The sequence below is a fragment of the Bos mutus genome, chromosome 13 (genome assembly GCF_027580195.1).
Source record: "Bos mutus isolate GX-2022 chromosome 13, NWIPB_WYAK_1.1, whole genome shotgun sequence".
Classification (NCBI taxonomy): Eukaryota; Metazoa; Chordata; class Mammalia; order Artiodactyla; family Bovidae; genus Bos; species Bos mutus.
Window position 1 is genome coordinate 32318001 of NC_091629.1, and position 14412 is coordinate 32332412.

Here is a 14412-nt window from a genome sequence, read left to right on the forward strand (position 1 = left end):
CAACAGAGAAACAATGAATTTGCGAGGAATTGACAGGACAGAGAAACTTAGGTTTGGGGTACTTAGTTGGTGAATAATCAAATTAGAGTTTGGGCTTAGGGTAATTTAGTAATTAAAGAAGTAACAAGGTTTTTTTGCACATGCTCTCAGCCCTGAATTCCCCATCACTGACAATAAGGGTGTCCTTCTACTTCTAGATCCAGGGAGCACAGCTTTCACATGAGATTTCTTTCCTGCTTTTCAGGGAGACAGAGAAGGTTCAGTGTTTCCTTATTGCAATGACTACTTCTCAAGCAATTTCAATGCAAAATTTTCAGTATATTGTGGCATATTTAGGGGTGGCCACCATCTGCTCCAACGTCACCTTGGAGTAAATTCTCGCCTGTCTGACTGCTATTGGCAGGCCCACCTGCCAATAGTGACACCTGCTATCTGCCACCCAACCAGAACCACAACATGAATTTGCAACAAGGGAGGAAAAAACAACCGAAAGTTCCAAGGCTCTGCTTTTTCCCTTAAAAGTAGTTAAAAAGCGGAGTAATAGTCCATTGTATATACGTACCACAATTTCTGTATCCATTCATTTGCAACTGGACATCCAGGTTGCTTCCACATCCTAGTTATTGTAAAAAAGTGCTGCAACAAGAACACTGGGGTACATGTATCTCACACAGGGAGCTCAACCCAGTGCTATGTGACAACCTAGAGGGGTGGGATGGAGCGGGAGATGGGAGCGAGGTTCAAGAGGGAGGGGATTCTGGATACCTGTGGCTGATTCATGTTGCTCTATGGCAGAAACCAGCACAATATTGTAAAGCAATTATTCTCCAATAAAATTTTTTTTTTAAGTTTGAAAAGGATTTTTTTTTTTTGGTATTTTAAATTTATACTTTATGTTTGTATTAGGTGTTAGCTTTCTTTAATCATCTTGGATCACCAAACAAGGCTTCAAAGCATTTTCTGTCTTACTTCTGACTTTACTTGTGGTGTGACCATGTTCATTATAATCTCAAAGAAGAAAAAAAAATCTTATTCTGAGCATCCATTAACTTTTTGTATGTATGTTCTGGGGACCCACTTGGAACCCCAGAGTTAGTATAAAGATTTTGAGCTGAAGACATTTAAGATTAAACAGATGCAGAAAAAAGCCTCTTCAAGCTTCTCTTATCTGACTAAAAGCAGCAATGTCTGGGAAATGAGGTTATCATAAATCCCCTGGTCTGGGAAAGGGGAGTTTTGTGGCTTTGAAGAAGACAGAGAGACCTCTTATATCTGTACAGACAAACATTATCCCAAACTTATCTCCCATCTCTTCTTGTAAAAATCCATGTGTCTTTCCTAAAGAGAAGCAATTTCTCCTTTCTTCCTTTCCCCTACTAAGTTAGGTATATAAGCCTTTAATTTTAACCATTTCTTTTGTTGGCTGCTGTATGAACTTTTTTTCATCATGTTATCTAGTTTTTGCCAGTTTAATTCATAGTCCTTAGGTACTGAACGTAATAGAGTAGAAGTTTTTCCTCCCCTACAGTGTATTTAGCTGAACTATAAGTAGCATAATATTTGTATAAGTGTTTTAAAAGGCCAATGATGAAAGTTTTCTAGTGTTCTGCCTTTTTATTTGTTTGGCTTGTTTGATGTAAGTGTGAGATAATATTGCCTAACAATTGGCTGAAATTTTACTTTGCTCAGTTGTTCTAACAACAACGCAACAAATAACAGATAAATAATTACAGTATACCTACTGTGTGGTAGGCGTCATTCTAAACCCTTTACAGGTATCAATTCATAACAACTCCATGATGTATATAGATGCAAAAGTACAGGCATAGAGAGGTCAAGTAACTCACCCAAGGTGACCCAGCCAGGAGGCATCTCCATGGTTACTTGAGAAATCATGACCTTATCTAGAAGCACCTCAGAACTAGCCCCAAGGATATCAGAGATCCCTGGGTCTTAAAACCCAATCAACCTCTTCTCTTTCCTTTGTGACCTTCCCAAACTGGAGACGTACAATCTTTTCTGTAGTTCTGTTTTTGAAAACATTTTCTTACTCTAGGTTTAAGGAGAAAGCACATTTTCTCTTCCCCTTTCAAGGTCAGGTTAATCCCTTGCCTGTAGTATTTCCTCATAAGCACACTCTCTTCCTTAACAACCTGTCTGTTTTTGTTATACCTCTATTTCTTGTTCTAAGAGTATTTTAGAGAGTGTTTTACTTGTTCTTCAACTGGTTTACCTGTAAAGTGGGCCAGAACACCACTGCAAAGGCATTTGGTGCTTGGAGTCAAACTATTTTGTGCAGGTTGTGAACTGAATAGCTATCTCATTCTTCATGTCTCCCTTGGAGCACAGGGAATAGTTGTTAAATTGCACTGCAATGACTGAGCATGTGAAACCAAGTCCCACCAAAGTCCAGTTCCCTTGTGGTTGTTCAGTCGCTCAGTCGTGTCTGACTCTTTGCAACCTCATAGACTGCAGCATGCCAGGTTTCCCTGTCCATCACAAATTCCCAGAGCTTGCTCAGACTCATGTCCATTGAGCGAATCATGACATCCAACGATCTCATCCTCTGTCGTCCCCTTCTCCTCCTGCCTTCAGTCTTTCCCAGCATCCGGGTCTTTTCTAATGAGTTGGCTCTTCTTTGACCACTCTTCAGGTGGCCAAAGTATTACAGCTTCAGCTTCATCATCAGTCCTTCCAATCAATATTCAGGACTGATTTCCTTTAGGATTGACTAGTTTGATCTCCTTGCAGTCCCAGGGACTCTCAAGAGTCTTCTCCAACACCAACACCAGTTCTTTGGTGCTCTGCCTTCTTTATGGTCCAACTCTCACATTTGTACATGACTACTGGAAAAACCATAGGTTTGACTATACAGTCCTTTGTTGGCAAAGTAATATCTCTGCCTTTTAATGTATTATCTGGTTTGTCATAGCTTTTCTTCCAAGGAGCAAACATCTTTTAATTTCATGGCTATAGTCAGCATCTCCAGTGCTTTTGGAGCCCAAGAAAATAAGTCTGTTACTGTTTCCATTGTTTTCCCATCTATTTGTTATGAAGTGATGGGATTGGATGCCATGATCTTCATTTTTTGAATGTTGAGTTTTAAGCCAGCTTTTTCACACTCCTCTTTCACCTTCATTAAAAGGCTCTTTAGTTCCTCTTCGCTTTCTGCCATTAGGGTGGTGTTTTCTGCATATCTGGTGTTATTGATATTTCTCCCCACAATCTTGATTCCAACTTGTGCTTCATAGAGCCCGGCATTTTTCATGATGTACTCTGCGAAAAAGTTAAATAAGCAGGTGACAATATACAGCTTTGATGCACTCCTTTCCCAATTTGAACCAGTCCATTGTTCCATGAGTTTATGATTAATCTCTCTACCCCAAACTGTGTTCTCTCTTTGTCCCTTCTAACTTCAATCCTATACTAACTGTATACTAATAAACCAGTCAGATGACTAAAATTGCTATTGTCAATAACATATTTAATGTACTAAAATTGCTATTATAGACACCAATCATTAACATACAAACTCAGTTTGTCTCCAGGGCAAGATGAGTTAATGGACCCCTGAGCCTTGGCTGACCACTTGGCCTGAGAATTGAAAGCCAGAGATACCCTGACTCCCAAATCTTGATTAAGAAATATCACAAGAAAATTGTTAATCTTAGCCTTTTTGCTTCTTCCTTTTTAAATGCCTACTGACTCAAAGACCACATTAGCGTGGATCTGAGCCTTGTTTCCTACTCCCTTGCTTGGTATCCTGCAAATAAACTCTGTGCTTTCCTTCACCATAACACCCATAACACCTAGATTGGCTTTGCTACTTGGGGAACCAGAATGGAGGAGTTCAGTAACATGTGGGCTGGTGAACTCACCAAAGTAGGGCAGGCTATTCTGAGAGTCCTGGAGGAGGGGCTGTTGGGTTTCACAGCTTTACTTGTCAAATTAATACTTCACAAGTGATCACTAGGCTCTCTGCCAAGCTCCGCACTGGGCACTCAGCTACAATCTGAACTTCTATGTACTCATGTATGAATGTATACAGTGAGTCAACTTATTCCATTCAGTAAACACCTTTGTGTCTGAAACTGCCTGGGATTTGGAGAAACAAAGATAAATAAGGCTGGTGGCTTATCCTGAGGACTTTACAGCCAAAAAAGGAAGACAGATAAAGTAACAGGTAGGAAACTGATGCAGTAAAACCCCGAATCTTCCATAAAACCCTAAGTTAAATAAACCTTTGCTTCCCTCTTTATGGTGTTGCTTATCTGTTTCTAAAAGTCTCGGCTAAATGACTTTCCTGATAATAAGTTATCATTCTTTCTTTCTTAATGAAGTGTTAGTACAGTTGTCTTTCCCCCTTATGGTTAGCATTATTTGGAAACAGATGAACCACAAAGGGGGAGAGAAAGAGATATTAATATAACAGCATACTGATTGGCAAGTAAATAGAGATTCTTTCCCCAAATTCCAAGAAGTTTCCCAGAATGAAAAAAGTTTCATTGTTATCATCATGATAATTTTACCACATCAATATGTTCATTGACCGAGAGTCTCTGGTGGATTTTCCTGGTGATGCAGCTTTAGTGGAGGATCTTCATTCTCCAACAATCTAAAACTCAAATCTAGCTTTCCTTTCAGAACAGAGAATGGATTCCAGGGATGTCACATCGCTGACATTTCTATTGCTTCAGCCTGGAAACTTCATTATTGGAGACAATGGAAGTAGATTTTTGTCTAAGCTGCAACTTCTACAGTAAAAATACTGTGGAGCCTTCCTCTGAATAATTCAATGACTTTACCAAGCCAGAGCAAACTGCAAAGGGAAAATACATTCACCTGTAATCAAGAGGATTTAAAGGAGCTTGGCCAATTTTTATTCCACCTGCATCAAGTGGAACTGTATCAGCCTTCACTCTTTTCTTGGCAGGGAGAAGAAGGTTTTGCCATCAGATGTTTTTCCAGAGAAGAATTGATTGTATGCCTCAGGAAACCATAATGATCAAGTTAAAGGTTTTTATCATTAAGCTATAGAAAAGAAGAGGTATAAAAGGGCATTCAGTATGGTAAAATGAGTTAAAGTCCGTGTGTTAAATATACCTACAGTTGTTTTAAGGATTAAAGAAGTTAAACTTCAAGGGTTTAGTGTCTGCTCATAGGAAATATTATGTGTTCCCTATGTTTATCCCTAGTGAGTCCTTCTATATTAAGTCTCCTACAGTTGCTGTGACACATTACCACCAGTTTGGTGGCTTACAACAACAAAAACTTATTATCTTAGAGTGCTGCATGTCAGAATTGTTAAAAGATAAACTGAGGCGTGTTAGAAATTTTAAGAGTTTATTTGAGCAAAAATAAATTCGAATTAGCACCAAACCGGAAGTGGTTAGGGGCGCTGCCATGACAGGGGCTCAGAGAAAGACTTTCATAGAGAAAAGGTGAAAGTAAAGCAAGGAGATTTGATTAATTGAGCTTAAGTGATTGCCTTAGTTGGGAAAGACTAGCTGGCTGGCTGTGATACGTTGTCCTTAGATTTTGATTTCTTAACCAGGAGTCATTTACAGCTGTAAGTTTTGGTCTGCCTAGTTAGGGTGCTAAAGTATGAGAGGCAGCCTGTATGATGCCTCCTTGCTTAATTAAGATGGGTCAGCAGGGCTGCATTCCTCTCCTCTGGAGGTCCTAGGGGAGCTCACATTTCTTTGCTTTTTACAGGTTCTAGAGACTGCCTGCATTCCTTGACTCATGGCCCCGTATCACTTGATCTTCTGTTCCCATCATCACACCTCCTTTCTGATTCTAACCCCCTGCTTCCCTCTTACAAAGACCCTTGCGATGACACCGGACCCACTTGGATAATGAAGGATAATCTTTCCATTTCAAGATTCTTAATTTAATCACATCTGTGAAGTCCCTTTTTTCCATGTAATGTAACATACTCACAGGTCCTGAGGACTAGGATATAAACATCGTGGGAGAGGAGCTTACTCAGTTTACCACACCTTCCCTCAGCTTCCCCACTTGATTCTGGCTATAGTCATAGTGGCTTCCACGGCTTGAAGCATGCTATGTGTGGGCCCTGGTGGGTATTAGAGACAGGAAACACAGCTGGGTGTAGTAGATGTGTGAGCTCTGCCCACATCCCTTCACACTTATCTGCAGCAGAGTTCCAACTGCCCACACTTACATTACCTTCCTGAGGGTGTTCTCCGGCTGCCAGAGTCTGTCTTTCCATGTGGAAGGAGGGGGACAGAACACAAGTGCCAAGGAATCAATGTTCCCCTGGCCCCCAGGCAGCTCTCAGGCAATGTCTGGTAAAGACCCAATCCCTTTGCCTTGTGATTGGGTAAACTCTTAGGTGTGTGTCCTGCGTGGTCTCTCAGAGTCTCCAGTGAGGTCAAGCTCCAGTTGTCTCAAGTGGTGACGTGTTGATAAAACACTGTAGGTGAGCACAACTTGCCACCCTAAAGTGTCTCTTTGGTGTGGGATTATTTCAAACTGAAAACAATCAACATGGCTCAAAAGACCTGAGAAGAAACTTTCCCTCTAATTGCCTTGAAAATTTTTTGATAGAGGGCTTATTCTGGGACTAGAGCTATCTCTGGAGATCTCTGCAAAGAATATGGACAGGGTGTTGTAGGGGAACAGGGCTTTGAGATCAGAGTCCACTCTGTCCATTGTCTCTGCCTGGCCCAGCAAATGTTTATTTACCAAACGTTTGCTTTTCCATCTCCATGAATTACCTTCCTCCCCTTTGAAGGCCCAACCCACTGCCTAAACATCCTCTTTTGTCTTTGGCTGAAGATGGTGTTAAAGGTGAGGGCGTCAGCCATTTTGGTTTTTCTGTGTCTCTCCCATGTAAAAACGTTATCAAACTTTTGTTTGATTTTCTCCTGTTAATCTCTTTCATGTCAATTTAATTCTTAGCCCAGCCAGAAGAACCTAGAAGGTAGAGGAAAATATCTTCCTCTCCAACAACACCTTCTTCAATTTTGTCTGCCTTCCCTTTCTGATATAATTTTCTCCCCTCCCCTGTTAGTATTTCCTGGACCATCAGCCAAATAAACTACTTGCACTTGAATTTTGGCCTCGGAATCTGCTTCCAATGAACCCAAACCAGGACACTGGAACAATTAAGTAATTTGCCCAAAGTCCCTTACTACTAAGTGACAGGGGCAGGATTTGAACCTTGCTCTAACTGGAAAGTTTATGTTGCTTCTCTGAACTGGCTTGTTGCTCACTGTATATGAGGGAGACGATTGACCCAAGAGGTAACCAAGCTAGAAGTTGTCTCTTTTCAAGTTTTCAATTTGAAAGAAGAGAAGATTCTCGGGGTTGGGGGGAAGGCTGCAACTCAGTCATCTGTGATCCAATGAAGCTGAGGTGTTGTGTGTCTCAGGCTGCAGCAGCCTGTTGCACCCTGAGTACCTGCAGGTACTGACCCTGAGTCACACACAGGGTCATGGGTCAGGTTGGAATACCTGGACTTGTATTATTATTTAATCGACTTTAATTCATCTGCAGGACATAGTGCAAGGAATTGGCTTACAAAAATATGTACACATGTACTTTCTCAATACATACATGTGCCTAGGGTAGGACACACCAGGATGTGGACCTGTGGGAGGAAACTTTCCTTTAAGTCTCCACTAAAAAAGGTAGCTCTCCTAGAATGTGGCTTTCAGTTCATAAACTGCCTGCCCTATGGGAGAAAAAAGAGAAACAAATGGGCTATTTCTCTCTCAATCTCTTTCTCTTTTTTTCAGCCCTGAAGGGCTAAAACTGGCATAATTTTAAATCTGATTTCATCAGGACAAAAAGTCATGCGGGAGGTCAAGACTGATTTGACTGAAGTCTTTCCATTCCTAAGAGCTGTTCCTTCAGGAAAAACCTTGCCTTGTGGGATTTATGTGTTTATTCTGTATTCAAACTCTTTATTCTCTGGAGAAGAAACTTTTGAAAAACCAAGGGTTACATTAATATTCAGAATATGAGAAAAAGAAGGATCACACTCAGAATACTGCAAAGCTGCTGATTCACAGAAGATCTAACTGGCACATCCCCCTGAGTGTCAGGTGCTGCTTGGTTCAAATGCTGATTTTGTAACTGACTCACAGTGTAGAACCTTAGATGATCAGCTTAACCTCTCTATCAGTTACCTGATCAGTGAAACAAAGATGATGTTACAGTCGTTGAATCCTTGCTGGAAAGCCTGCAGAATGGTCTGCCTTGGCTTTATTCAGCACTAACTTGGTGGGTTAACCACCTCCTGCACCATTTCAAGAAGCCCAGAAAATACGCAGGTTTAAGAAATTGACGCATTATTAGTTTTTTCTCTCCTTCATCCCTTAATTCTGCATTTCTCTTCAATTACTGGCTTATAATCTATGGGCACTGAATCTACCATAACTTTGTCTTGTATTATGTGTGTGTATGCTAAATTGCTTCGGTCATGTCCAACTCTTTGCAACCCCATGGACTGTAGACCACCAGGCTCCTCTGTCCACGGGATTCTCCAGGCAAGAATACTGGAGTGAGTTGCTTGCCCTCCTCCAGTGGATCGTCCTGACCCAGGGATCAAACCTGCATGTGTCTCTTATGTTTCCTGCATTGGCAGGTGGGTTCTTTACCACTAGCGCCACCTGGGAAGCCCGTATTGTATTATCTATAACACTAAATATTATATTACTGATACTATGTGTAGTTAGTTGTACAGCATTTATTACAAAACTATAATACAACTTTATTCAGAGTATGGTTGAATCAAATCACTGTTGTTAACAATTTGGTAATAGCAGTATCAGAGGGTGACGACAAAGGGACATATAGTCAATGCCACATGACCTGGCCAAACTCTTCTTAACTTCTTTTAAGAACAAAATCTTTTAATCACAAAGGTGATTCACACACTAATTCATTCAATAAGTTATGCTCAGAAAAGATGAACAAATCTAACTTTATCCTGAATTAAGTAAAAAAACTTGCACAATTTTTCTAAGACTTGTTGACTTCATCTTGAATGAAGAGTTTGGGACTAAATATTTTCCTCACTAGAAAAATTTTAAAGGACTTGTTTGAGAAAAGGGAACAATGCAGGAAACGTTGCTGAATAAATCACCTTGCCACCTCTTCTCTAGCTATAGTTTCACAGGGAATCCTTAAACTTAAATATAAGAACTTTTGTCTAGAAAAACAGGGATGTCAGGGGATGGTGAAGGTGGGGAAAAGACAAAAAAAAGAGGGAACAGCTATGAAGCCAATTGTCCTGCAGCTGCTGAGGGAAGCTCCAGAAGGCATGGGAATTGGAGATACTCTTGTCTTCTGTGGTTGAGCTGCAAGAAGAGCTCGTTCCTTTCTCTGCATCAGATGATATGTTCCTGGAATCAGCTCAGTACAGTTATTTTAAATTACAGAACATGCAGATTTTAGGAGCACAGGCATCTGTTGTGCACAGGCTACAATGTAGCTGCCTTTCCTGAAAACGGAGGGGGCTTTTCAGCTTTCTCACCATATGCTGCAGGTGTTCTTTTGGCAGTCTCGCTCACTGATGAGGCAGATAAAGCAGAAGTCATGTTTTAAGTAAATCAATTATTTGATCTGTATTAGCGAGGCAACCCAAGTCATTCAAGGTTAGTCTATAAAAATAGAACCCTCTAGTAATGTGATCAGCCTGGAACAAGGACCATGCATCAGAGAAGGGAAGACAGAGGGAAAAATACACCTCTGGCTGGCAACCCTGCAGGGCCCTCCAGAAATAAGCAGACAACAGCCTCAGAAATGCTACTGATACCTGGAGTCTGAGCTCTCCCCAAAGGCCCCAGTATTCCTTGGTTCTCTACTGCTCTTTTTGTGTCACTAAATACAGACTCATACAGCACATATTTCTGAACACAAGTTGAATAGAATCCCTTTAGTTAATATGGGGACACAAATTCTAATCTACAGACAGCAATGAAGAACTGTCATCTAGAGGAAAGAAGGGTCCTAGCCAGGGTGGCTTTATGACTTCTCTCCAGTGTTAGTCCCTCCACCTCTGGTTCATGTGCAGGAATGGTAGAGGTGACAGCAAATAACATTTTCAACTGCTTGAATGTTATGATTCTTCTCCCTTCTAGAAGAATATAGTGTCTTTGATAAAGCCCAGTAAAATAACTGTAGACTCAATGCAAAGATACAAATACAGGAACATTATAACAGCACACAGGAAAACCTTTCTCTGTCTATGATTCTACCTCTTCTGGGAGAGGGCAGGAGTAATTAAGATGAGCTCACAAACCCAGCTACCCAACAGCATGCACTATTACCCCCTAATCTCACCCTCACTGTGGTTTCCTGGGCTTTAACCTGTTTCAGGTCAAGAAGCAACAGGTAGAACCGGACATGAAACAATGGACAGATTCCAAATGGGGAAAGGAGTACGTCAAGGCTGTATATTGTCACCTGCTTATTTAACTTATACACACAGTACATCACAAAAAATACCAGGCTGGATGAAGCACAAGCTGGAATCAAGATTGCAAGGAGAAATATCAGTAATCTCAGATATGCAGATGACACCACCCTTATGGTAGAAAGTGAAGAGGAACTAGAGCTTCTTGATGAAAGTGAAAGAAGAGAGTGAAAAAACTCAACATTCAAGGAACTAAGATCATGGCATCTGTTCCCATCACTTCATGGTAAATAGATGGGGAAACAATGGAAACAGTGACAGGCTTTATTTTCTTGGGCTCCAAAATCACTGAGAACAGTGACTGCAGTCATGAAATTAAAAGACACTTGCTCCTTGGAAGAAAAACTATGACCAACTTAGCTAGCATATGAAAAAGGAGAGACATCACTTTGTCAACAAAGGTCCATATAGTCAAAGCTATGGTTTTTTCAGTAGTTGTGTATGGATGTGAGAGTTGGGCCATAAAGAAAGCTGAGTGCTGAAGAATTGATGCTTTTGAACTGTGGTGTTGGAGAAGACTCTTGCGAGTCCCTTGGACTGTAAGAAGATCAAACCAGTCAATCCTAAAGGAAATCAGTCCTGAATATTCATTGGAAGGACTGATGCTGAAGCTGAAGCTCCAATACTTTGGCCACCTAATGTGAAGAACTGACTCTTTTGAAAAGACCCTGATTCTGGGAAGATTGAAAGCAGGAGGAGACGGGGATGACAGAGGAGGAGATGGTTGGATGGCATCACCAACTCAATGGACATGAGTTTGAGTAAACTCCGGGAATTTGTGATAGACAGGGAGGCCTGGTGTGCTGAGAAACTTTCTACCTCAAGCCAACTGCAGCGCCTTCAAGGGCAACCATCAGCCATTAAGAATGGAAGACAGCCCAGGTCTTAGTCTCCTCAGGCTGTCATAACAAAATAGTAACAAAAGAGTGTATGGCTTAAAACACAGGCATCAATTTTCTTGCAGTTCTGGATGATACAAGTCCAAGATCAAGATTCTGGCCAATTCAGTTCCTGATGAGGGTTCGCTTTCTGATTTGCAGATGGCTGCCTTTTTACCATGTCCCTCCATAGGCTTTCCTCAGCAAGGGTGGGCAGAGGGAGAGGGAGAGAAAGAGCTCTGGTATCTCTTCTTATAAGGACCCTAATCGTACCAGGATTAGTAATCCCCATGTTTATGACTTCATTTAACCTTAATTATTTCCTTAAGGCCCCATCTCCAAATACAGCCATACCCAGAGTTAGAGCTTTTCAACTCAGCTTTTTTTTTTTTTGAGGATAATTGCTTTAAAATGTTGTGTAAACTCAGCTATTTGAATCTGTATAGACAGAGATTCAGTCTATAACAACACATACCGGCCTCAAGCTTCCCCATCCCTCAGAGTGATGTGTCTGAGATATGTTCTACACCCTTTCACAGAGGGTTCATGGGCAAATTGAGCCCAAATTACTCTAAACTGTGACTTGCTTATTAATCTACCTTTTCTCCCTCCTCTGGCACTGAGCTTCCTGGAGTCACTCCCACAATAAATGACTTGCTTCCAACAACTTGTCTCAAGGTCTGCTTGGGGAGCACTCAAAATCAGACAATGTTTCTAATAATCAGTGAATTGAATCTAACATTATGCCCACAGGTATTCAGGCCTGCAGGATGTCCCATAGTCCTAGTCCTGTGGTAGCAGTTGTTCTATTCTGGTTCATGGTCAGAGTATCTCCTACAGCAGTGTGGGGTGCATGGGTGTTTGAGAGACTTTGGAAATAGGTCCACCCTGGAGAAGAGGTGAGGCAAGTACTCACCAGGTGGAGCCAGTCCAGACAAGGAAATACTGTACCCACCAAGCACATCAGAGACAGCAGGCAGGACTCCAGTCTCCCATGGAACCCCAGAGCATCCTCAGAGATGAGTTGAAGACAATTACTAAGAAGCATGTGAAACAAGACCAAGTTTGAAAGTTCAAAATATGTTCTCCCTGGAAAATTGTTGTTGGAAAATTAATTTTAGAGGATAACAACAAAGGCTGTTATGATTTTTGTCACTATTGATTAATTGTGCCTGTCTTAAACTTTATATGAATGAAAAAATTCAGTATGGCATAATTTTGGGCTTGACATCTTTTGCTCAAAGTGATGCTTGTTGTTGCGTGTACTAACTGTATGTTAAGGAACCTACTGAAAACAATACAAAATTGATTACAAAGGTAAATCTTGAAAATTTTATTCTTTTCATCTCTCATATTAAGGAAGAGAATATAAATAATCCAAGTAAGATACACCATGTGAGAAAATGTGTGCTTTTCAACATGTTATAACATTACCAGAAATCCTGATTTCTATGGGAAATGAGTTCAGTCACAGGCTCCTCAAATCTCTCCCATCACATCTGGTCTATCCCTGAGAGAGAGAAGAGAGAATTCCTGTTTCAGTGACTCCACAAAAACTCTAAAAAAAATGTGTTTCGTTATAAGTTATCTTTAGGTTTCAGTGTCTCAAATTCTTCTCACCTCTTATAACCATGGATAACTGTCTATATTTACACTATCACTTTTGAAAAATTCTCATGCTCTGTATATACCTGGCCCTCATGGATAAGAAGCAGTTGAGTATTACTTGATGGTTAAATCTGATATTGGTTTCTATCCTGTTCATCAACTTTGCCGTTTAGATATTTCTGTCTGATAATCACTGAAGAAGCTTTAGGGAAACTAGAAAATTTCTGCACCATGAAAGAAACCATCAACAAAATGAAAAGGCAGTCTTTTCATTTTGCAAATTATATATCTGATAAAAGGTTAATATCCAAAATATATACAGAACTGATACAACTCAATAACAACAAAAACAACCCAACTAAAACATGGGCAGAAGACCCGAATAGAGATTTTTCTAAAGTCATACATGAAAACATGCTCAACATCACTAATCACCAAGGAAATGCAGATAAAAACCACAGTGAGATGTTATTCACACTTGTTAGAGTGCTGCTGCTGCTGCTAAGTCGCTTCAGTTGTGTCCGACTCTGTGCGACCCCATAGATGGGGGCCCACCAGGCTCCTCCATCCCTGGGATTCTCCAGGCAAGAACACTGGAATGGGTTGCCATTTCCTTCTCCAATGCATGAAGGTGAAAAGTGAAAGTGAAGTCCCTCAGTCGTGTCCGACTCTTAGCGACCCCATGGACTGTAGCCCACCAGGCTCCTCTGTCCATGGGATTTTCCAGGCAAGAGTACTGGAGTGGGGTGCCACTGCCTTCTCCACTTGTTAGAGTGGCTATTATCAAAAAGACACGAGATAACAGGTGTTCTTGAGGATGTGAAGAAAAGAAAACACTTTTGCACTGTTCTTGGGAATGTAAGTTGATTCAGCCACTATGAAAAACAATGTAGAGGTTCCTCAAAATATTAAAACTAGAGGACTTTCCTGGCAGTCCAGTGGTTAAGACCCCATGCTGCCAATGCAGTGGACATGGGTTTGATCCCTGGTTGGGGAACTAAGATCCCATACGCTGGGGGGCAACTCAGCCTGAGCACCGTGACAACTAGAAAGCCTGCGTGCCACAACAAAGATTTTGTGTGCTGCGACTAAGACCTACTGCTGCCATACTGCCCCCACCATAAATAAGTAAATACATATTAAAAATAAAATTAAAAATGGGAACTACCTCATATGATCCAGTGATTACACTTTTGGATATTTATTCAAAGGGAATGAAAACACTGACTCAAAAGTATATTGGCACTCCATGTTCAATGTAGCATTGTTTACAATAGCTGAGACATGTAAACAACTCAAGAGTCCATTGATGGATGAATGGTTATAGAAATACACACACACACAATGAAATATTAATCAGCCATGAAGAGAAAATCCTGACTTTTGTGGCAACATATATGGAGCTTTAGGGCATTATGCTAAGTGAAATGAGTTAGAGAAAGACAAATACTATATGATCTTACTTATAGGTAGAAT